The following is a 25,811-nucleotide window of genomic DNA, read 5'->3' as shown; positions in this document are numbered from 1 at the left end:
TTACAGTCTGGAGAAGAGTGTTTGTTTTTCCTTTCTATGATGTTTCTGGCTATTCAGGATCCCCTACCCCTCCAAATAAATTTGATAATTGTGTTTTCAATTCATTTTTATTTTTATTTTTTAAGTGCAGGTAGAATTTTTATCAGGATTGCATTGAATCTGTATATCAATTTGAGTAGAATTGATATCTTAATGATATTCAGTCTTCCAGTCCAAGAGCATGGAATGTTCTTTCAGTTATTTAGGCCTTTTTTGACTTCTTTTTAACATTGAGTTGCAATTTTCTGAGTACAAGTGCTTTACATCGTTGGTTAAATTTATCCCAGATTATTTGAGTTTTACTTGTCATATTTTATTTTCACCACTCTTTTAATACTTTTAGTTACTTTTATTGATCTTCATTTCTAGACTCCCTTCCAGTCCTCTCTCTACTGTCTTTTCTTTTCAGGCTCTAGCAGGCCCTTTAGTATTCCTGAAAATCTGGTCTTTTGCTTAGAAATTCTCTCAGTTTCTGTTTATCTGTGAATATTCTAATCTCACCCTCATTTTTGAAAGACAGTCTTGCTGGATATAAGATTTTTGGCTGGAAGTTTTTCTCTTGTAGTATCTTAAACATATCAGACCACTGTTTCCTTGCCTGCATGGTTTCTGGTGAGAAATCAGCACTTAATCTTATTGGGTATCCCATATATGTTATGCATTGCTTTTCTCTTGCTGTTTTCAGAATGCTCTCTTTGTCTTTGTCATTTGACATTTTGATGAGTATGTGTCTCAGAATTGGTCTATTCAGATTTTTTTGGATGGGAGTATGTTGTGCTTCTTGGACATGGATATGTATGTCCTTCAATAGGATTGGGAAATTTTCTACCATTTTTTCTTCAAATATTCCTTCTGCCCCCTTTCCCTTCTCTTCTCTTTCTGGAACACCTATGACACACATGTTTGCATGTCTTTAGGCTGTCATTTAGTTCCCTAAGACTTTGTTCAATTTTTTCCATTCTTTTCTTCATCTGTTCTTTTGTAGGCTCACTTTCAGAGGTCATTTCTTCAAGCCCACCAATCCATTCTTCTGCCTCCACAAATCTAGTATTATATGATTCCAATGTTTTTAAAATTTCATTTATTGCAACTTTCATTTACTAAGATCTGCTATTTTTCCTTGTATGCTTTCAAATTCTTCTTTGTGTTCATTCAGTACCTTCTTAATATATTTAATCTCTTTTGCCATCTCCTTCAATTTATTACTCTCTTTTGCCATCTCCTTCAATTTATTAACTTCTATGATTAGTTGTCTCAACTCCTTTATGTCATCTGAAGGATTATCTTGTTCCTTTAACTGGGCCAAAGCTTCCTGTTTCTTGGTATGGGTTGTAATTTTTTGTTGATGTCTTGCCATCTGGTTTACCTGAGTATTTATTCATTCTGGGTGCAGGTTTTCTCTTAGTTTAGGGCAGGAAGCCCTTGCTGGTTGTGCAGTAGGAGCCAAGGATGTAATTGGTGCAATAAGCTGTGGAGGCTCAAGCTTCCCTCATTGCCCCAGGGACCGATGAGTCTTCTCCCAACTTTCTCCTTTGCCAGGGGTAGGGACAGAGCCACAGTTTTGTGGAAGAATCCAAGTTATGCAGGCCTAGACTGTAGTTGCCCAGAGAGACTGATGAAGCTTCATGCCCCTTTCTCCCCTGCCTGAGGCTAGGATGGAGCTGCAGGTGTGGGCAGCAATCTATGCAGTGTGGGTGCAAGATGACTGCACTTGCCCTAATAGACTTCTGATTTTCAGTCTGTGCCATCCAAAGGTACCTGCAGTTACCTGGATAGACTAGTGCTGGACCTACCAGCCTCCTTCCTGCCAGAGGTGGAGCTGAAGCTTATCCTAGGGCTGCAGGCCGATCTGGGTGAAACTGGTTCCTACCATTGCTGTGATTTTCGGAGAGCCGGGCTTCCCCTCAGGCTGGGGGTAGAGTCAAAATGGTGGCCACTTGCCTCTTTCCGACTTGGGCAGATTCACACCCCAGCTGCTCCTAGGGTTATATCTTAGCCAGCTGAGTCTACCAATCAGTAGCTGAAATCAGCATCCAACTGTATCCTCCTCTCCTGTTTTTGGGAAATGGAGCTTCCAATTCCAGCCAAAGAACAGGTCCTGGGACCGCTCATGCTGCCAGAGTAAGATAATCACTGACCTCTGCAACTTGGCTGGTAATTTCCCTGGGAGGCTGGCGCAGGTTCTGGCAGCTTCCTCCCTCCCAGATGTGGGGCTGGGGGTTAGGGTAGACCTGCAATCTGATCTGGATGGAAAGAAGCTGGTCCCCATCAGCACTGTGATTTTCAGTCTGCACCACTTGTGCCAGGCAGAGGGTTAAGGTGGCAGCTACCAGCTTCTTTCTGACTTGGACAGGCTCAAACTTTATCTTTTCTCAGGATTGTACTTTAGCCCACTTAATTTACTCCTCAGCAGCTGAAGTTGGTGCCCAATCATCTCTTCCTCCCCCATTTTTGGGAAATGGGGCTTTCAATTCCAGCTGCAGACTAGCTCCCCAGGTGTCTTGTGCCTCCAGTGGAGGATGGGTACCAGCCTACATGGCATCGAGGGCTCTACTTACGAGTCTTCTCTGCAGATGGGCAGTCTCCTCCTTCTATTCCTTCAAGTATGTTGCATGATTCTCTTCTGGCCTCCTGGAGCTGCCAAACATGTGCTTCAGCTTGCTCCAGAGATCTCTGGGTGTTTGCTAACTGCCTTGAAGCACAAGCTGACTCTAGGACCTTACTCCACCTTCATCTTGCTGTTTTTATCCCTTAAATGTGTTTTTGATCTCACTTACCGTATCTTTCATATCTATGAGCTCTGTTATCTTTCTATTCAGTTTTCAATTTCTTTGGGCTCACCCTGTGTCCTCTTGATGCCTTTTATCTCTTTAGTCATATTGTTTTTCAATTTATCATTCTGATTTTGGAAATTTGTATAACCTTGTTGATTAGTCATTGCAAATCCTGTGTCTCATCTGGGTCTTTGACATATTCATTTCCTTGGGCCATTTCTTCCATTTTCTTAGTAAAGCATGTAAAATTATGCTGATGTCTAGGCATTTGATTATGATGGAACATTTACTCTGTTGCTCCATTTTCCTGTCTTTTGTAAGGATTTTGTGGCAGAAGACTGTTTTATTGCTGTTCTTTCGTTCTTAGTTCAACCTTGGGCAGACCTGTCCTAGGACTTTAGGATTGTCCCTGTTAGTTGTTCTAATCTGGGCTCTGGATACAATAATGGGTTGCACACCCACTTCCAAGGATCTTGGGGAGGGAGACTGTAAAGGCAGAAAAAGTCTATCTTACTTGTTTACTTTTAATTCCCTCATATGTGCTTTCTTTGGTGGTCAGAAGATGGCACTTTTCAGCATGTCATTTATTTCAAAGCCTGGTCAGAGTGTGTTTGCTGCAACATGAACTGGATCAATGTGACAGAGGTTCCTGCCTGGGTGCTAAGAGCTTTGCAAATCAAACTTCTCAGAGACAGTTCTCCCACCTTTGCTGGCAGCCCCCTCTCTTCTCTAGGGTAGGAAATGATTCCACTCCCTTCTGTGTCATCAACAACCATCCCAGTTAGTAGATAGGGCATTTTAGAGAGTCAGATCTCTTTAGTCCTGGACTGGCTCTCAAGGCAAATATTGATGTGACCCCATCCAGGCTAGAAGGTCTCTTGGGACACAACAGACCAACTTTGTGGGTCAAAAGCTGAATCAGCCTTAGGATGCACTCCTCTCTCCTGTTTCCTGGGGAGGTGGATCCCTGTGGCTCCCTTTGACTGTAGCTGCAGTCCCAAGGCCAGAATTCAAAGCTTTTTGTTCATAAGGTGGAATAGGGGTGCCAACAGTTGCAGCTGCAGTCTACTCATGGTCTTAATTTCGAGGTTCTTTTCCTGTGCTTCTCTCTCTTCCGGGAGGTATCCAGCTTTCCCCTGGTATCCTACACCCTAGAACCTTTTTATCCTCCAGGCCATTTCTGCCTGTCCTTTAGCTATTTTTCTTTTAGAGGACAGAGTCCTGCATCTTTCTAATCCTGCATCTTTCTGGAAGTCTCAAATTGTTCTTTGTGGTCACTCAGTGTCTTCCTAAAATCCTTTACCTCCTTATTCATATTTTCTTTCAACTCCTTGAATTGATTTAGATTTGTGTGAACATCATTGACTAGTAGTCTTACATCTTGTTCTCATCAGGATTTTTGGTTTGTTCCTTTGGCTGGGTCATCTCTTTCTGTTACTTAGTGTGGCTTGTATGTTTTTGCTGATGCTAAATGTTGGTGAATTTACTCTCATGATCATCTTTTTCTCATGTCTGGTGGTTTTGTTTCATTGCTCTTCTTTGATTTTCGGTTCAATTTTTTCTAAGTCTTTAAAATGTCCTGATGAAGTTATCAGAATAGGTTCAGGGACTCATTCATGAGGTGCAGATCTGCTCCAAGGGGCCTGGGACAAGAGATTTTTTCTCCTGGCAGTTTCCTGGCTGCCTAGCAGATGACACTCGTCAGTGAATTTTTCTCAGAGATGTTTCTTTCAAATTCTACTTATCCATGATTCTGGTCTGGCCACAGTTGAGTTTCACAGATGAAATTCACTGAAAAGAAACCACTTTCTGCCCTCTGCCACACCCTCCCTATTCCATGGAGGAATGCATCTGTTCCTCAGTTGGCTGCAGTGAGCAATGGATTTTATGCAGGCTATTCACCTTGAGGGTGGGGGATGGGTGCCATTCCCAGTCGTGGTGGTTATTAACTCATGGTTTTCGTTTTGACCTCTGCTTTGTCTCTCTGTCTCTCACCCTCCTGGAGGATGTGCAGCACTCCTCTGGTCTATAGGACCCAAACAAACTCCTTGGACTGCTTTTTGTCCTGTTGTTTTTGTGAGAGAGTTGAGACCTGTCTATCTTCTTTGATACCTTTTTCCCAGAACCTCTTTGAGATCATTTTTAAAAAGGCTTTGTTTAGTATGTGCACATTCTCATCTTCATTGGTGTTTTCTGTATTTTTATCCTCTTCCATTGTCTTTTTTTTTTATTTTTAGAAATTACTGGGGATTGAATCTGGGGCCTCCTACATGCAAAATTTGTGCTCAATCACTGAGTTACACCTACTCTGCTATCCTCTTCCTTTGGATGGGCCATCATTTCCTGTTTCTTTGTCTTGTACTCTTCTTGCACACTGTAGCTTAATATTTTATAATGTTATGTCTGCGATTTACTCCTTGGGATGTCTGTTTCTTGGTTTTGTAACGAGCTGGTGATAAGACTGATTTTCTTGAACTTCCGCCCCTTTTCAGGAAGATCTGCCAAAGATGAATGCAGAGTGTGGAGTTTTCCCTAGCTTTCTGGATCTCACATCCTGTCCTGGGCTTTTGTTTGTTAGTTATTTGGAGTTCTTCTGTTTACAGGAGTTTGGTTGTCCCTTACATTTCCTAGGAGACAGATCTTCCTCTCCTGGGTGTTTCTATTTTATTTTTATTTTATGAAACCATATAACCAGTTATCCTGTTCCTTTTTTTAATCTCAATTTTAAATTTTTTTATTTTTTAAAAGATACTTAGATTACATAAATGTTACAGAGAATTTATAGGGGATTCCCATATGCCCTACTCCCCACACCTCCCACATTTTCCAACATTAGCAACATCTTTCATTAGTGTGGTACAATCATTGCAATTGATAAACACATTTTGGAGTGTTGCCACTAAGTATGGATAATAGTTTACATTCGCTCCCACTCAGTTCTGTAGGTTATGGCAAGATATATAATGGTATGTATCTGTCATTACAATATCATTCAGGACGATTACAAGTCCTGAAAATACTCCTATATTACACCTGTTTTTCCCCCTCTCTAACCTCAGAACCTCCAGTGGACACTGCCTCCACATCAATGATATTTCTTCCATTGCTAGAATCACAACAAGTCGATAGTAGAATACTAGCAAATCTACTTAAGTCCATAATTCAATCCCCAATCATGAGGATTCTAGGATGAAGATGTCTACTCCACCTTTAATTGGGGGGGGGGAGGGGGCTTTGATCCCATATGGCTGATGGATGGGACTCTCTTACTTGCAGTTGTAGACACTCTCAGTTCCTTGGTATGTTGGTTATCCATCACCTCCTCCTTGTTAGTTGTCCTGGCTGAGTTCAGTGAGCTGGAGAGTAGGTGTTGGCAACTCTGTTGAGATTCAGGACCCAGCTGACACATGAACAGCCCAAAGATTTAAGTCTCTTCGACGTACACCTACCAACCAAGTATTATAATTTCAAATAGAAGGACAGAAGAGCCACGTGTAGAGAAACCACAAGTGAGTCCTACTCTGTCACACTAGGAAGCATAAATTCCAAAGTAAGGCTCACTGGCAAGGGACCAAATTCCTGAGCTATCTGCCCTGACGACAGTGCCTGGATATTTTCAGAGCTTTTAGGAGCCCTGCTATTTGGGGTAGTATCTACTTTGGCTATCAATGAAATCCTGCTGAGGCATGCATAAATGTTACCTCTGTAATGACCTCCCAACTCATTTTATTATTATTATTATTATTTTTCCTGATTGGAAACATTTTATTAAACATTTTTGGAATACTGCTTTCTACCTTCAACGTTTAGGAATAAAAAAGTATTTTAATAAAACCAAATCTATACTAAAATCACATTCCTTTGTGTGAAGAATATGAAATATGTATTAATATTTAAAAGTTTAAATTATTTCACTAAGGAAGTATCTTTAAATATCTCAGGACCATGACAAATTCTAAACACACTAAGATCATGTAGCTATTTCAATATCCTTGGGGACGGTGAGCAATCATCCTTTCTATGGCTTAGGATTTGTTTCCATGCTTGTCTCTTTAGCTTCCTCCACCCTTGAGAGCTGTTCATCATTTTCCAGTGTTTGCTGAAGTTCGTGGATAGTGCTAAGAAGCATATGAACCTGTTTCCGTCTCAATTCCAGCTTATCTTCAACACTTTCCTTAATATGTGAAAGATCCTCCAGCTCTTTTCCCACAGTCTCTAGTTCCTTTAATGTCTCATGCCCGTCTGGATGAGGCTGGATCACTTTTACCAAAGCATCGCTTTCTTTTTTTTGTATTTGTTTTGCTTGAAGAATTTGCTTTTTGCACTCAGCAATTTTTTCATGTGCTCCAGCGATGCTACATGCCATTTCTTCGTAAACTTTTTCATAATTTTACATTTCTTTGAGATTCATGTCATATACCAACAAGGTTTTGCTCATTGAAAATTCACATTGTGACAGGGTGCTCAGCAGACATTGGTACTGGCTATATCCCTCTTCCTGGGATCCAGAGTTTCACCATTTAATGAATCTCTTCACTAGAAGATTAGTTCTCCAATCATCACCAGCACCATCTCCAGCAGTTAGGAGATGCTTCCGTATGACTTCGTCATCAGTCGGCTCCCATGGCGTGTGGGGCAGCAGCAGCAGCGCAAGCTGAGGCGGTGGTTGGCGGTGGTTGGCAGCCGTGGAGGTCAAACTCCCACAACGCAGCCGGCTGAACAGCCATGGAGGAGGAGGCAGTGATGCCCACAAGACGCCAGCTCTGAAGCCTGAGCCATGCGGTGTTGATGGTGGATCCACGCTCCCCTCGCTCCAGGTTGCCTCTCCCCCACACCTTGGAGTTACCGCGCCAGCGTTGGTGGTGGCGACCTAACTCGCTTTAAAGTTTCTTAGCCATGTAAACTCATTTGTCTTGACCTTTCCCTCTTTTTGGTCAAGGTCTTTTTTTTTTTTCCCCCTCTGGTTGCATTGCTTGTTGGTACTTAGTAGCAATCCCTCAGTGCCAGGAAGCTCATCCCTGGGAGTTATGTCCCACCATGGGGGAAGTTATTACATTTATATGCTGAGTTTGGCTTAGAGAGTCCAAATCAGAGCAACAAGGAAGCTATCTTTGGTGTTTGAAGCTGGCAGATCTTTATCCCAGACTGCCTCTCTAGTTTTTTATACTCCTTACATTGTCTCACGCTGCTTTGTCTTGAAGAAAAGTTCTAGGACAAGTGTCTCCCTGGAGAGGACTTTCCCAAGTTGGCCTTTTTCAGCCAAAACAGGGCCAGGGACCCACAAAGTGCATGCAGACTGGTTCCAAAGTGCCCTGGAGAGAGGATCAGGAAGGGCACCCAAAGCCTCTCCAATGGCTCCCCAAAGTGAGCTTTTCTGGTTTGTCCAGCAAATGCAGCACTTGAGCTAACTGTCCCCTGTATCCTTGAGGAAGTACTTCATCTTTATATCGCCACTACCTCTGTCTCTTTCTGGGGATGGTTGAAACAATGGCTGCCGCTGCCTCTGTCCAAGGTGGATTGAAACAATAGCTGCCCTCAGAGCCAGGAATCAGCCATCCAAATTAATAATCAAAAGCTGTGGTCATTATGATGATGTTTTTTCATCATTTGTAACAAATGTATCACAGCAATGTAAGGTGATGATGGTGGGGTGATGTATGCATGATTGTTTTATTAACTCAAAACTTCTCAAAGAAAAAAGAAAACTGTCATCAGTGATATAGTCTGCCCATCTCCTTTCCTGGGGAAGAAGATTTTTATGTCCCTGTCTGTGACCAGCAGCTAGCCAGCGACTGGACCCTGTGGCAGCCTGCTGTAAGAGTGGGGGATAGGTGCAAGAGCAATGTACAATTCTTTACTGTAATTTATTAGCTTCTTCTTTCTGCTTTTCCCTGGATACTGTTCAGTGTTATTCTAGCCGTGAAGCTTCAAAATAGTTGTTTCAGGTTGTTCCTGTCTGTTGTTTAATAGTTGTTTTGATGGAAGGACTGAGTTCTGGAGCTCCCTATTCCACTGTCTTCCCTAGAATTTTGTTGATTAATCATAAAACTTTATACACAGTGAAATCCTCAAAACTTAAGTGGTTAGGTATAATACCACCCAGACAAAGATGTAAAAAGGTTTTCTTTCTTCTGGACGATTCCCTTTTCCTCCCTTCTAATCAATACTAAATCCCAAAGTTAACAGCTAGCCTGATCTCTATTAACATAGATTAGTTTTACCTGCTTTTATTTTATTAGAGAAGTTGTAGGTTTACAGAAAAATCATGCTGAAAATACAGAGTTCCCATATACCTACCACCACCCCACCCCCAGTTTTCCTTATTATTAATACTTTTTAAAATTGATGAAAAAGTATTATTATAATTGTACAATTAACTACAGTATAGAGGTCACTGTTTGTGTTGGGTAGTCCTATGGTTTACAGAGTGTGAAAAAGGATTCCTTTCTCTTAGCTTCCCAGTGTGAAAATCTCAGGGCAGGATTCTGATTAGCTCTGTGTCATATGCCCACATATTTGACCAATCATTGTTGCCAAGAGGTTGAGATTCTGTGATTGGCCAACATGTTATCAGAGGAATGGACTCTACTCTAAGAAGGTAGTAGCATAGGCATACCACTGAGGTAATTGTTGTGAACTACACAGGCATCCCAATTATGTTTACCGTATTCATCAAAAAGTTAACTGTGGTTATTTCAAGAAGGTGGGATTAGGAGGGAGGCTTTTGCTTTATATTTAATATACTTCTATAAGTTTTATTTTTTTACAGTGAGCGTATATTGAATAAATATATATATTTATATATTGAATAAATCCATTTTTCCAATTCTGAAACAAAACATAAAGGGTAAAAACTTCTTATTCAAGTCTGTAGAAAGAAGATTCTGAGGGACGTGATAGCTCTGTTTAAATATTTACTGGTTACCTTGCAGAAAGTATTTGTATAGCCCCAAGGCTATGTATGGCCCCATGTTTTAGAACAAGAACTAGTGGATGAAAGCTATAGAAAGATGTTAGCTAAACATAAGAAAGAATTTTCGAAGTCAGAATTTTCTAAGAATGGAGAGCATTGCCTCAAGAAATATTAACTTCTCATATAGCTTCAACTAGATAGCAGACTATCACATGGCAATGATAATGTCATGAGGGATTAAAATACTAAAAGAATGTGTGAACCAAATAACCTCAAGGCCCTTTTCAACTCGGTTAGTCTATGATTTTTAAATATGGAAATCTGTTTTTAGGTTTATTTTATTGATACACCATTTAAAAGAGAAATTTAGGAAATATTCTGGATAATTCAGACCATAAAATCATTTTTGCCTGAAATATACATGAAATTACAATAAAAATGTTATTTTTAACTTTGTATCCTACTCTCATTTTTCATCTTTGTTACATGTCTAAACACCCATGATGGTTAATTTTATGTATCAGCCTGGTTTCCAGTTGTTTGGTAAGGAAGCACTGGACTGATTTTTACTATGAGGGTATTTCATAGATGGATTTGCATATTTAATCTGTTGATTAATATACAGTTGATTGCATCTACAATCAACAGTGGAGTTTGCCCTCAGCAATGTGTGGAGTCTCATCATTCAAACAGAGTTTTTTTTTTTTTTAAAGATTTATTTATTTATTTAATTTCCCCCCTCCCCTGGTTGTCTGTTCTTGGTGTCTATTTGCTGCATCTTGTTTCTTTGTCCGCTTCTGTTGTCGTCAGCGGCACAGGAAGTGTGGGCGGCGCCATTCCTGGGCAGGCCGCACTTTCTTTTCACGCTGGGCGGCTTTCCTCACGGGCGCACTCCTTGCGCGTGGGGGCTCCTCCACGCGGGGGACACCCTTGCGTGGCACGGCACTCCTTGCGCGCATCAGCACTGCGCATGGCCAGCTCCACACGGGTCAAGGAGGCCCAGGGTTTGAACCGCGGACCTCCCATATGGTAGACGGACGCCCTAACCACTGGGCCAAAGTCCGTTTCCCTGTTTTTTTTTTTTTTTAATAGCAAATTTTCTTTTTTAATTGTCTTTTTAAAAAAAGATACATAGATCACAAAGAATGTTACATTAAAAAATATAAGAGGTTCCCATATACCTAACACCCCACCCCCACTCCTCCCAAAACTACAACCTCTTTCATCATTGTGGCACGTTCGTTGCATTTGGTGAATACATTTTGGAGCATTACATTTTGGATTGTAGTTTACATTATAGTTTACACTCTCCTCCAGTCCATTCAGTGGATTATGTCAGGATATATAATGTCCTGCATCTGTCCCTGCAATATCATTTAGGACAATTCCAAGTCCTGAAAATGCCCCCATATCACACCTCTTCTTCTCTCTCCCTGCCCTCAGCAACTCCTGTGGCCACTGTCTCCACATCAGTGATACAATTTCTTCCTTTGCTAGAGTCACAATAGTTCTATAGTAGAATACCAGTAAATCCATTCTAATCTGTATTTTATTCCTCCTTCCTGTGGACCCTGAGATGATGATGTCCACTCCATCTCTAAATCAAGAGGGGGCCTATATCCCATATGGCTGATGGATGTGATTCTCCTGCTTGCAGTTGTGGACACTCTCGGTTCCCTGGTGTGGTGGTTGACCATCCTCAGCTGCCTATTCGCTGACCTGGGTAAGTCCAAAAAACCGGAGAGTAGGTGTTGCAACTCTGCTGAGGCTTAGGACCCAGCTGGCACATGGACTATTCAGAGATTCAAGACTCCTGAGCATGTACCAACCCCAGCCCCAACCACAGGTTCAGTAAAAGTGACAGAAGGGGCATGTGTAGAAAGGTCACATCTAAGTCCAACTCCATCACACTCAGGAACACAAACTCCAAAGAGGGCCAACTGACATGGCACTGAACTCCAGCGCCATCTGTCATGACCGTAGGACTGTGGTCTCCATAGCCCTCAGGAGCACCACTTCCTGGGGTTGTGTCTATTTTGGCTGTCTCTGGGATCCTACTGAGACGTGTGTAAGTGTGACCCCTCTGATGACCTCCTGACTCGTTTCGAAAACTCTTACCCATATAAACTCATTTGTCTTTACCATTTCCCCCTGTTATTCAAGGTCTTTTTCTCGCTGCATCACCAGCTGGTGATTGGTAATAATCCCTCGGTGCAAAGGAGGCTGACCGCCAGGAGTCATGTCCCACACTGGAGGTAAAGTAACACATTTACATGCTGAGTTTGGCTTAGAGGTGGCCACATTTGAACAACATTGAGGCTCCTAGGAGGGAACTGTTAGGCACCCTGCAGCTCTAGGTCTTGCTGAAATTTGAAGCACACAGGCGCATAAACATAGTCATCAGTATCAAGGGCCCACCATTGGGCCATCCTTCTTCCCTGGTCTTTGCCCTTGCACTTGGGGGATTGTGGCTGTTCCACTGTGGGATGTGACAGAACTCCCCTGGCTAGGAACTCAGTACTCCCTCAGTTGTCATTTGTAACTCTACCTACTATAACAATACCCAACGAATATGTGAACATTTTTATATACCCTATATACATGCCCTAGAGAACTCCCTCCCAACCATGTGTCCCCCATCAATGACACCCAACACCGGTTCTCCTCCCCTGTCATAGTTGAACCCCTCTGTGATCCAGATCTTCTTGAAATATGAAGCCTAATATATTGCCAAATTCAATTAGTAGGAAAATAAAATAGTAATGATAAGTTTAAAAATTAGAAATAGAATACATACTAATTTATAAAAATTAAATAGACTAAAAAAATAAATTGGAGTATTAAAAAATGAGAAATATCATAAAACTTGGTTTTTGACATTTTGCCTTTCATCACTGTAGTTGGTGTTGCCCTGTATGCACAGGGGCAAGACAATCTCTTCCATTCCTTCCTCATTGTCTACATTCTTTTTTTAAAATTTTAAATTCTGTCTTCAAAAAATTTTTAGATCACAGTAAAGTCACATATACAATATAAAGGACTCCCATATACCAACATCAAACCCTTTTCTCCCTTCCCCAGCAATGATCTTTTTACATGTGGATTTTATATTTGCTGCAGCTGGGGACAGATATTGAAACATAGCTACTAACCATGGTTCCGTTATGGTTTACATTATGGTTTATATTTTAGATTGTACACTTCTAAATTTTTAGTTAAATTATGGTTTGCATTACTGTTTACATTTTAGACTATACACTTCTATAAATTTTTGATGAAGGGAAGCGGACTTGGCCCAGTGGTTAGGGCGTCCGTCTACCACATGGGAGGTCTGCAGTTCAAACCCTGGGCCTCCTTGACCAGTGTGGAGCTGGCCCATGTGCAGTGCTGATGTGCGCAAGGAGTGCCGTGCTGTGCAGGGGTGTCTCCCGCATAGGGGAGCCCCACACGCAAGGAGTGTGCCCTGTAAGGAGAGCCACCAGTGCGAAAGAAAGTGCAGCCTGCCTAAGAATGGTGCCGCCCAAACGGAGAGCTGACGCAACAAGATGATGCAACAAAAAGAAACACAGATTCCCATGCCACTGACAACAACAGAAGTGGACAAAGAAGAAGATGCAGCAAATAGACACAGAGAACAGACAACTAGGGGGAAGGGGAGAGAAATAAATAAATAAATCTTAAAAAAAATTTTTTTGATCAAATTTTGCCCGAGCTGGCGGGGGCGAGTCCAGGGACCTGTGGGAAGAAGCAGGGTGGGGCAGGAGTCGAGAGAAGAATGGAGGCAAGACAGGGTTCTGATCAAGCCTCGTTTATTGGGGGTAAAACACGGGGATATATAGAGAGGGAAAGGAATGTGTACATAGGTGATAGGCTGGCCTTGTGGGTGGCAGACGTCCAAGGAGGGGATTGGCCGACAGTTCGCACCGGGTCTGCGAAGTTTCGTGCCTTGTGCATGCGTATTGCTGTGGTCACCTGAGTAGTGGCAGGAGGGGGAGAACAAAGAAGCAGGGAGGAGAAGAATAAGGAAATGACAGGGCAGATTTGTGAACTCTGCCATGTTGTGAGAGGCTGTAAACAGACCTCACAGTGGGTGGCTCCCCACAAAATTTAACATGGCTTATATCCATCACTGCATGATCTTGTGGAACATTTCCATTGCCCCCCTGTTACCCCACCTATTCTATTTCTCTCTCCCCCTTCCCTCAGGGCCCACAGTGACAGCCACGTGAATTGAGGTCTTAAAAGTAAGAACTTAGAGTTTCAGAGATCATGAAGAATTTCTGCCTCAACTTCTGGGGAACCCCTGGGGAATACAGATTTGTTAGACTTTAGAATCATCTTTATCAGAGTTTCAGCTTGTACCCTACCTTAAAGTGTTTGAATTTGCCAGACTCCATTGTTATGTGAGGCAATTTCTTATAAATCTCTCTCTCTGTCTCTCTGTCTCTGTCTCTCACTCTCCTCTCCTGTCAGTTCTTTTCTCTAAGAGACACTGACTGTATCAGTTTGATATTACTGATGAATTCCAAAAAGAAGTATTGGATTATATTTATAAACTGATCTTTTCCTCTAGGCATATTAGAGTGTATTGGATTCAGAGGTTTTACTTTTACTTGATTAAATAATGATTAAGGCTTTGATTGGGCCATGTCAGAGAAGAGAGGGGGGAGTCTTGAGCTGGAGCCCTGGGACATAAGCACACAGAGGAACTTGGTCATGAGGAAAGAGAGAAGACCGCAGGAAGAGAAACTAGCTGTTTGCCTAAGAGTCTACAGCTGGCCTTGTGGAGATAAAAGAGCAGTTGGGCCCAGAGAGAAGCAAGACTAGGAAGAAAGGAACCCAGGAAGCCTGAACCCTTACAGATATTGGCAGCCATCTTGCTTTAACACTTGGCAATAAACTTTGGTGAGGAAGGTAACTTGTGCTTTTATAGCCTGGCAACTGTAAACTTCTACCCCAAATAAATACTCTTTATAAAAACCAACTGATTTCTTGTATTTTGCATTAGAACCCCTTTGGCTAACTAATACACTGACAAATACAGATTTTGGTACCAAGATTAGTTCTTGAGAAACAGAAGCAAAAGAATGAGTTTTTTTTTAATCGATTCTTTTTTTTTTTGTAAGTCACTCTCTAATCTGATTAGATTTTTAAAAAAGATTTATTTTATTTATTTCTCCCCCCCCCCATTAACCCCATTGTCTGCTCTCTGTGTCCATTTGCTGTGTGTTCTTCTGTGTCTGCTTGTAGTTAGGCAGCTCTGGAAACTGATCCTGGGGCTCTCTGGAGTGGGAAAGAGGCAATTACTCTCTTGCACCACCTCAACTCCCTGTTTTACTATGTGTAGCAGTTTGATATTATTGATGAATTCCAAAATGAAATATTGGATTATGTTTGTAAACTGGTCTTTTCCTCTGGGCATGTCAGATTATATTGGATTAAGTAATCAACTAAACCTGTGCCAGTAGGGTGTTGAGTACCCACCTCTTGGTGGGTGGGGACTCACAGATAAAAGGTATGGCAAAGGACAGAGTTGATGTTGGAGTTTGATGCTGAAGCCTTAAACTGGAACCCTGGGAAGTAAGCTCACAAAGGAAACAGAAGCAAGCCCAAGAAGAGAGAAACTCTGAGCCCAGGAAAAAGAAGCCTGAGGAAGGGAGGAACCCAGGAAGCCTGAACCTTCACAGACATTGGCAGCCATCTTGCTCCAACACATGGAAATAGACTTTGGTAAGGCAAGTATAAACTTATACTTTATGGCCTGGTATCTGTAAGCTCCTATGCCAAATAAATACCCTTTAAAAAACCAACCAATTTCTGGTATTTTGCATCAACACCCCTTTGGCTGACTAATACACTATGTACCTTATTTTCTCTCCTCTGTGTCTCTTGTTGCATCATCTTGCTGCACCAGTTCTTAGTGTTGGCTGGCACTCCTGCAAGGGGCAGCTTTCCTGTGCTGAGTGGCATTCCTATGCAGGGGGGCACTCCTGAGGGGGGCAGCATTCCAGTGTGGGCCAGCACTCCATGTTGGCCAGCTTATTGTGTGGGCCACCTTGTCTTCATCAGGAGGCCCTGGGCATTGAACCCTGGACCTTCTATATGGTAGATGGGAGCCAAAGTGGTTGAACTACATCCATTTCCCTGATTAGATTTTAAAGACTCTAATGACTCTATTTCTAATGATTGAGAGTACTGACAGACTATGTTTTGAGGCCACAAAATATCACCAATGTATACTTCTGCTCAAATACCTATAAGAGGACATGTGCCTTAGCATAAGTTTTTGTCAAAATAAAATGTATAATGAGGTTGGTTGGTTGTTTCTAAATAAGCTAGATAAAGTTGTTAAAGAAAAGGATGTCCTCAAGGCTCAAATTGCCAACTCAAGTGCTGCAAGAAAGACATAAAAGTTTCTCTGTGTGCCCTCAAAGAAATTCTTATTTCTTGTGACTGTGGAATTGGGATTTGTAAGAACTAAAGGCATAGTCTCCTAATGTGAGCAGCTGAATTACAACACACACTGAATTCCCAACTGTCATAGTTTTCAGGCTGCTATGACAAATCCACACCATGAATTGGGTTAAAAACAGGAATTTATTGGCTCACAGTTTCAGAGGCTAGAAGGCTTGTTTCCTCCCAGGATTGGTAGTATCATTGCTGCTGGCATTCCTTGGGTTCCTTGGCTTTCCTGTAACATGGAGATGTCTTCTCCTTTCTCTTCTGCATTTAATTAAATTCCAGTTTTTAGTTCCTTCCCACGGCTTTCTCTGCATAAGATCTCCAGGAATAGGATTAAGACCCATCATGATTCAGTTTGCAACATCTTAACTAAAAATAAGAGGTTCTACTTACAATGGGTTTGCACTCACAGGATGTGTGTTAAGATTAGGAACATGTTTTTATCTGGGATACATAACTCAATCTGCCACACCAACCTTACAGGGTGTCTGCTGTTAAAGTGAGGACACTGATTAGGAGTGGAGACATATGCACTGATAATGATGGTGAAGAAATTGAACCCCTAAATTTTACTGAGTCTCCTTTATCAGATAAACTTGTAATTACTCCCCAAGAAAGAAGCCTTTCCACCTGTCTGAAGTAATTAATCCCTTTTTAGTCAGATGAAACTATAATGGAATCCCCTGAGATAACTGACTTGCAAGACACTATTAATTCCTCTCAGAACCCAGTTCTACCACCACTTTCCACTTCTAAGTCCTATAACTAGTTTAAAGTCCAATTAGACCCCAAAAGTTTAGGTACATTGTGTGTCCCATGAAGTGACCCACTACACTCCAAAGTAACTGGTAGTTTTCCAATTTATACATTCACAATCGGGAATATATGTAGGAATGGTATGGGATAATGGTGGATCATAAAGCTGGATGAGGCTGAATTTATTGATATGTGAACACTAAGCAGAGGTTCTGTATTCAGTGTTGTAGCTTGAGGGGTAAGAAAGGTCTCTAACAGTTTGATTGGTTGGCTGAAACATGAACCACATGTGGCTTACATTAAATGAAGTTAAAATGTCAGAACTGCCTTGGTATATGTAGAAGAAGGTATCTAAAGTTATAGGGAGATCAGAATGTTAGAATGGATTTATCATGTAAGACCTGTTCACCCACCCCAGGACTGTCCAGAGAACACACCTTTCACTGTGACTGTGAAGAATAAGTTTGTGAGAGGAGCCCCAGAATCCCTGAAGAATTCTGTGGTCACTCTTCTTTATAGGTCAGATATTACTGTGGGAATTGCTGCCATGGAATTGAGATCCTTAAATGCCATGGGGATGATTGAATCTTAGGTTGACATGAGCCATGTGGTGGCACTTAATTGTCAAATATAAGGTAGGTGAGGCTACCATACTTGACAGTAGAGTCAAAGAAGTAATCAGAACAGTCTGACTCATAGAGACATATGACATTGGTTAGTTGATCACGGAATAGCTAAAAGTGAAATAGATGGTCAGTCTGTCAAATTATTACTTGATCTATATGAACTGAAGAGTTCTAGGTCAAATGAACCAAAGTTTAACCTGAATCATAAAAATGGAGAGTCATGGTCCCTCAATCAGACTTGAGAGTTACTAACCAGAACCTCTTTGAATGAAGGGAAGGCTGGACCCCTGCCTTGGGGAAGGACCTTACTGAACCATCAAAAATTTGCACTCCCAGCCTTCCACAAAGGTTCTAAAGCCTTTTTTACCAGATTGACTGTGCACTGGGGAAAAAGATCATATATTTGATCAGATATCATTGGGAAATGATCAGATATTTTGGGAAACTGGCTCTGAGACCCAAAACACCACTGTTGTCCACCAGTCACAGCAGGGGCTTATGGCCATCAGGTGATCAATGGAGTTTTTATTCTAGCCTGTCTCACCATGGGTCTGGTGGGTACCTGAACCCATTCTGTGGTTATGTCTCTAGTTCCAGAATGTGTAATTGGAATAGACATACTTAGCTATGGGCAGAATTGGTTCCCTGACATTTGGAGTGAGAACTATCATGGTAGAAAAGGCCAAATGGAAGCCTTTTAGAAAGAACTGCTTCTATCTAGCAAAATGGTAAACCAAAAGCAACACTGCCTTCCTGGAGGGATTAGTGTCATCATCAAGAAACTGAAGGAAGCAAGCGTGGTGATTCCCATCGTATCCCCATTCAACTCTCCTATTTGGCCTGTGCAGAGAAGAGATGGATCTTGGAGAATGACAGTGGATTATTATAAACTTAACCAGGAGGTGATTCCAATTGCACCTGCTCTTTCAGATGTAATATCATGGCTTGAGCAAATGAAAACATCTCCTGGTATCTGGTATGTAGCTATTGATCTGGCGAATTTTTTTTTCTCATTTGTTAGTAAAGACCACTAGAAACAGTTTGCTTTCACCTGGCAAGGCTAGCAATACTATGCGCTATCCTACCTTAGGAATATATCAGCTCTCCAACCCTACACTGATTAAGGATTTCTGAGACATAAAGAAGAATTGCTGCCTCAACTTCAGTCAACCAGCTTCCCCTGGGGAATACAGACTTGCCAGACTTCAGAATCACATTTACCTGAGTTTCCAGCTTGTGGCCTGCCCTATAGAGTTCAGACTTGCCAGTCCTCATGGTTGCGTGAGCTAAATTACTCATAATAAATCTGTTTATTCTGTTTCTCTGGAGAATCCTGACTAATGAATACCAGATAAGCAAATTGAAGATGATTTAACACTATTATAGTCCTCTCTTAATCATCTATAAAGTTTCATCAATATGCTTTGGAGAGGGAAGTGGATTTGGCTCAACTGATAGAGCATCTGCCTACCACATGGGAGGTCCAGGGTTCAAACTCAGGGCCTCCTGGTCCATGTGGTGAGCTGGCCCACTCACAGTGCTGATGTGCACAAGGAGTGTTGTGCCACGCAGGGGTGTCCCCTGCATAGGGGAGTCCCACACGCAAGGAGTGCACCCTGCAAAGAGAGCTGCCCCTTGTGAAAAAAAGTGCAGCCTGCCCAGGAATGGTGCTGCAAACATGGAGAGCTGATGCAGCAAGATGATGCAACAAAAAGACACAGATTCCTAGTGCCACTGACAAGAGTGCAAGTGGACACAGAAGAACACACAGCAACTGGACATGGAGAACAGACAAGGGGGAGATAGAAGGGGAGAGAAATAATAGAAAGTAAATCTTAAAAAAAATGCATTGGAGAACTAATTGGAGAACTGCCTCTTTAATTAGAGAAACTAGATCTCACAGTCTTAATTCATGAAGCAAAGAATTAGAACTCCAAAATTTTTCATAGCTGCTATACACTCAGCTAAAATTTTTACATTTTCCAACCTTTTTTGTAGGTACATGTGAGGTCAGTGGAAATATTATAGGACTTCCTGGAAGGTTCCTAATGGGATCAACTTTGGCTGGGAGCGGATTCGTTGTTCTTTTCCATGTCTGGAATGTGAATATAATGGCTAGAGTTCAACATTCATCCTGGGGCATGGGGCGATGAAGATGAAAGCCATTCCTTGAGCACGGTGGAAAAGATAGAAGGAGCAAGGTCCCTAATACCTTTGTGGAATGGTCATATAAGCTCTGTATCCTTACATGAGAAAATAAACCCTTGTGCACTTAAGCTTTGATTCCTTTTCACATTAAAAGCAATTGCACAAAAATGCAATTCCTGATACCATGAATTTTTGTTTAGTCATATTAATACCCTTCTTTGAAACAGGTGATTATATTTAGAGGAGTAAAGGAATGAGAGTATGATATTAAGAGATCCTATACCCTCATAATCAGCTTCGAAGCAGTAGTTTTAGGCATGAGGGAGAGAGTAATTATAATTACAGTTAATATGCATTGTGTGTTTATTCAAGACACTGCTGAAAGCATTTTACATGAGTTGATTCATTTAATCCTCACAACTTTACATAAGAAAATTATTTACCTATTTTATTTGCGAGGAAACAGAGGTACAGAGAAGTTAAAATATACTTGCCAGTAGCAGAGCTGGGCATCTGGCTTCAGGGTCCATTCTCTAACTATTATAGTCTACTTTCTAGAAATAGGGATCTCATACAGAACTTTAGAAAGTAAATAATAGTATAAGGCCTATCTTAAGTTTGTCAGGTATGTTACAACAAACACCACACGATGGGTGGGTTTACACAACAAGAATTTATTGGCTAACAGTTTTAGAGGTTAGAAATACAAAATCATGGTTTCAGCAAAGCCATGCTTTCTTTTAGACTCTGTAGCCTTCTGGTGATGATAGCCCCAATCTTTGGGGTTCCTTGAATTGCATCTTGGCCTCCATCTCATGGGCACGTCCTTGGTCTCCTGTGGCTTTCTGGCTTCTATATCTTTTGGCTTCTCTGACTGTGTCCAAATTTCCTCTCTTTACAAGGCCTCCAGTTATGTGGATTAAGACCCACCCAGATTCAGTTTGGTTTTACTGAAATAGGATCTTAGAAGATCCTCTTCACAAATGAGTTCACACCCTGACTCACCTTAACATAGTCAAAGCAAACTTACTGTTATTCTTCTATAGACTTATTGTGCTTCTAGCAGAGGAAGAACTGTTATCATTGATATGGAGACAGTGGCCCCTGGAGCTTCTGAGGGGAGAGAGAGGGCAAACAGGAGGAATACAGGGACATTTTCAGGACTTGGAATTTGTCCTCAGTGACATTGCAATGACAGAAACAGGTCATTATGTATCTCGTCATAATTTACAAGATTATGCAGGAGAGAGCATATACTACAATGAAAACTATAATCCATGCTTAGTGGCAATGCTCCAAAATATGCTCATCAATTGTAACAAATGTACCACACTAATGAAGAATGTTGTTAATGTGGGAAAATGTATGAGGGGTAGGGAGTGGGGCATATGGGAATCCCTCATATTTTGTTAGCAAATTTTTTTGTTGTCTTTTTTTTAAAAAGATACATGATCATGCAAAATGTTACATTAAAATATATGAGATTCCCATATATTTTACTTCCCACCCCCCCACTCCTCCCACATCAACAACCTCTTTCCTCATGTAACATTTATGTAATCTAAGTATTAAAAAAAAAATAAAAAAGTATATTATAAAATAAAATAAAATAATTGTAGGGGTGAAGTAGAGAGAAAAACAAACAAACTAGAGATATTATTTGCAATTGGGTTAACACCACAGGAGTGCAGACTAAGACTGGAACATGTCTTTATGGGAGTCAGGGTTCAATCTCCAGCAATGCCCTTGCCCTAGCACTCAAGTCCACTGTTACTTTGTAAGTGGAAAATCAATTATTGAATTGTTAATGTGCCAATAAAAGTATAATACACAATGCACAATATCAGCAATTGTGATAGGAAGAGTAAAATTTTTCAAATGTGTGAAATTGCTTAAATGGCAATGAATTTACATTTTATGCCATCTTTTGTGTATGATATTTTATATAATGTGTATGTCTTAAACAATTATTGACTCGTTTTCCTATGAAATATCTCTTTGTTTTCCTTTGTTTGCTTTTACTTTTGTTTCAAATGACACGAGATGTTTTTATTTGGTTAAAATGATTTTTAAAAACTATTTTAAATTCATAGCATAATTCTTGTAACACTTATGTATATTCATCTCTGGTTAAAATGTTGTCATATAATTTAGTTATCTTTTTAAAATATTTAATTGGTCTTTACAAAACGTGTTCTATTATATCATAACATTTTATGGCTTGCAATGAAGTAGCGGGTATTCAAGGTAATGGGGAAATTCAGACAAAAGTTGTTTGTGGCTTGTCCCTTGTCCCTTGAACCAGAGTAGGCAGAGCAATTCTGTCAGCTGACAAAAAATAATGTAAGTATATCAGAATGCTCTTTTAGAGATCTAACTTGCTCTGGTGAGAGGTTTTGACTCAGTGTTGAGACGTGTTGCCTCAGTTTGCCCGTTGATACCATTGAACATTAGAGATGACACTCTTTAGCCTCTAAGGAGGCTTTCAGGAGAACAGGTCATAGGTTGTTTTATACTTGCTACTATTAGTCACCAAGGGGTTAGGTACTTGATACTGGGTAGTTATTCTTTGTTTCCACCATTCCTCTTCCCCAGATTTATTTTCCATCCTTCTCTGCTCTACTCTTTGCTCCTGGAGGGGGATCTCAATAAACTACCCAGGCTTCCTTGCCTTGGGGTTTCCTGTAGACTCAGACAATGGGAGACATAGGCTGAGGGTTGGAGGGTGTGAGGATGGGTGAGTAGTGAGACTCTCTTTCTTTCTTCTCTCCCTTCCTGCCTTGGCACTGTGTTCTGTTTATGGCTGCACCTCTATGACTACAGGCTTCCATTCCTTCACCTCCTCCATTGCTTTAGCTCTTAATAAGCTCCAGGAATATCAAACCTTCACCTTGTTCCTTTGAGCTTAGTGTGGTAGGAGTCTTGGAGTGTTCAACATCCCTAGTTGTGTCTCTTAACCCTATTCACATATTTGTAAATAGGCTTTTTATTAAATCATTTTTGTACCACTGCTGAGTGTGTCTTTCATTTCCTGCTGGAACCCATTCTCTGAGAATGGGCTAAGGTAGGTTCATATACCCATTCAACTGTCAGAAGAGGCAGACGTCCTTACTAAAAATGAAGCCTCCTGTAAGATGTTGTAAAACATCCAGGTCTTTTCCTTAGGACGTCTTTAAAAATAAGAGAAATGTCATCTCTTTGGAATGGTTTATATATGTTTAATAGATGAAGCTGAGAATATTAAGGTATATTATGTGTGCCCAAACAATTGTGCATTGTCCCACTTAGCTGTTCTCAGTGTTCTGTGTAGTTTTAAATTCTAATAAAGTTTGTCTTTTGCTGGTTTATTTTTCAAAGCTTTTTTGATCCTGAGTGATCTTAAAGAAGATTCTTCCAGGGGTTCTATTATTCAGGGTTCTCTAGAGAAACAGAACTAAGAGGATAGTACAGAAATTGACCATGGGGATTGGCAAGTCCGAATTCCGTAGGGCAGACTGCAAGTTTGGAACTCTGATGAAAGTTTTGATGAATTCCCCTTTAAGAGATATAGAAATTCTTTCTTACTGCTGAAACCATCAATTCTCCCTTTAAGGTACTCAACAGATTGGATAAGTCTTCTCTCATTGCTGAAGGCAATTTCCTTGGTTCACTGTAGTTCAGTGACCTGCATGGGTGAACTGAAAACCTGAGGGGAGGCGATGGGAGCTGAAGAAAGACACATAAAGACAAAGACAAGATTATAGGGCCAGATGGGCCAGGGCTAGCTGATGGCAAAACCAAGGTCCCGATCTGGCACCACAAGCTTTATTTAAAGCAGTTAACTAGGTCATTGTTCTCAGAGCAGGGGCTATCAGGCATGAAGTTTTTTGAGGAGGGTTTTCTTGGAGTTCCATCAGCTCCTTTCTGCTTACCTGCAGGTACAGACATGTTTGACCACACCCTCACCTCTCTGTGCCCATTGATCCTCCCTAGCAACATGATTTGAGCTCCGCACATTACTTCAGGACCCCTACAGGTCCCCTTTTCTTTTTTGTCTGGACATTGGCTGTGGTTCAACCATAGAGTCAACCAACTGACTAATGATTTAAATCCATGAAATACACTCACAGTAAAAACCAGGCCAGTGCTTGCTTGACCAAAAAGTGGACACCATAACCCAGCTAAGGTGACATGTAAGCCCAACCATCACAAAGATATTTCCTTAAATTTTGTTTGTGGTTATCTAATTTTGGGGGTTGAGAATAGAAAAAGAAAAACAAAACAAAATTTATGTCAGCTGGTCTTCTGGAATTTTCTTCTGCAGACATTTTTTTCCACTTGAAAAATAGAAGCTTAGGCCATATTAAATTCGAGGGTTCAAGTTGTGAATATATTTTGGTTCAAAATGTGTTATAAATATAAAGGAAATTTCATTCTTACCAACATAATCCAGAGATAAATGTACTGATTTATTTAACCTGTAGTTGAACCAATAGTCATTGGTTCCTGCCTCTGTATTATGAGAAAGTATGCAATGAAAGGTAAGTCCCAGGGAGGCAGATGTGGCTTAAGTGATTGGGCTCCTGTCTACCATATAGGAGGCCTAGGGTTTGATTCCCAGGGTGTCCTGGTGAAGGCAAGCTGGCCCATGTGGAGAGCTAGTGCAGCAAAATGATGCAACTAAAAGGGATGCAGAGGGAAGTGGATTTGGCTCAACTGATAGAATGTCCGCCTACCATATGGGAGGTCCAGGGTTCAAACCCAGGGTCTCCTGACCTGTGTGGTGAACTGGCCCACACGTGGCACTGATGTGCACAAGGAGTGTCATGCCATGCAGGGGTGTCCCCCGTGTATGGTAGCCCCATGTGCAAGGAGTGTGCCCCTCAAGGAGAGCTGCCCTGTGCAAAAAAAAAAGCACAGCCTGCCCAGGAGTGGCGCCACACACACAGAGAGCTGATGCAGCAAGATGACGCCACAAAAAGAGACACAGATTCCTGGTGCTGCTGACAAGAATGCAAGTGACACAGAAGAGCACACAGAGAGCAGACAACTGGGGGTGGGAGGAAGGGGAGAGAAATAAAAAAAAAAAAAAAAGAGATACAGAGAAGAGACAATGAGAGACATAGCAGCTCAGGGAACTGAGGTGGTGCAAGAGATTGAGTGCCTCTCTCCCACTCTGGAAGGTCCCAGGATTGGTTCCCTGTGCCGTCTACAGAGAATACAAGCAGACACAGAAGAACAGTGAATTGACACAGAAAGCAGACACTGGGGGAGCGTAAATAAATATACCTTAATGAAAAAGATAAGTCCTCTGCCTCTGATGAAAAAGTCTTGGGAGGGAGGGACTAGTGAGAATTTTTTCTCTCTCACAGACTTGAATTAATTGATGAACAATAAAAAGCTCAAAACTCTTGTCACAGTATGGGTTCTTGCAGTTACTCTTTTATCTATTGTGTTAGGATGACTTCCTGGAAGCCAAACTTATTTTTCTAATTCTGATGATGAGAAAGATGAGAATAAGCACAGAAGCCATGGTCTTACTGAAGAAACATCTTGAAGGAACAAATGCCTGGAGCATGAGAATTTGTTTTATTTAGGGGCAGGAGTTTTGGCTCTTCTCAATTTCTAGTTCTGCCCCCTCTTACTGACTTTGATACTAATTAATCTCAACCAACAAAGAACTCAATAAACTTGGTAACCAACCTCTGATATCTATGGTTCTTGGTTGAAGTTTACCTTTTGGAATACATTACCCTAAATATGGCACTTATTATTATTATTTTTTGCAGGCAGAGAAGTTTATGAGCTTACCAGCATGGCAGGGGTCTGAATGGAGACTTCAGCTCAGCTGGCTAATTTGAGAGTACTTTTTTTTTTCCCCACATTCCAATAAATTTATTCTATACAAACAGTACAATTTTTGTTTTTGATTTCTTTTTATAATAAATTTTTATTTTAGGTGTTGGATTTTTTTTTCTTTATTTTCTTTTAAATGTTACATTAAAAAAATATGGGGTCCTCCTATACCCCCCACCCTCCTCACTCCACTCCTCCCACATCAACTACCTCTTTCATCATCATGACACATTCACTGCACCTGGTGAATACATTTTG

At 41.2% G+C, this 25,811-nt stretch overlaps 1 pseudogene; it reads right to left on the bottom strand.

Moving 5' to 3' along the window:
* Positions 1–6,755: 6,755 nt before the first annotated feature.
* On the bottom strand, positions 6,756–18,845 carry LOC101447116 (THO complex subunit 7 homolog pseudogene; annotated as a pseudogene).
* Positions 18,846–25,811: the final 6,966 nt, after the last annotated feature.

Source organism: Dasypus novemcinctus, chromosome 3 (genome assembly GCF_030445035.2).
Source record: "Dasypus novemcinctus isolate mDasNov1 chromosome 3, mDasNov1.1.hap2, whole genome shotgun sequence".
NCBI classification, from domain to species: Eukaryota; Metazoa; Chordata; class Mammalia; order Cingulata; family Dasypodidae; genus Dasypus; species Dasypus novemcinctus.
Note: the sequence above shows the minus strand (reverse complement) of the source record. Positions and strands in the feature narration are given on the sequence as shown.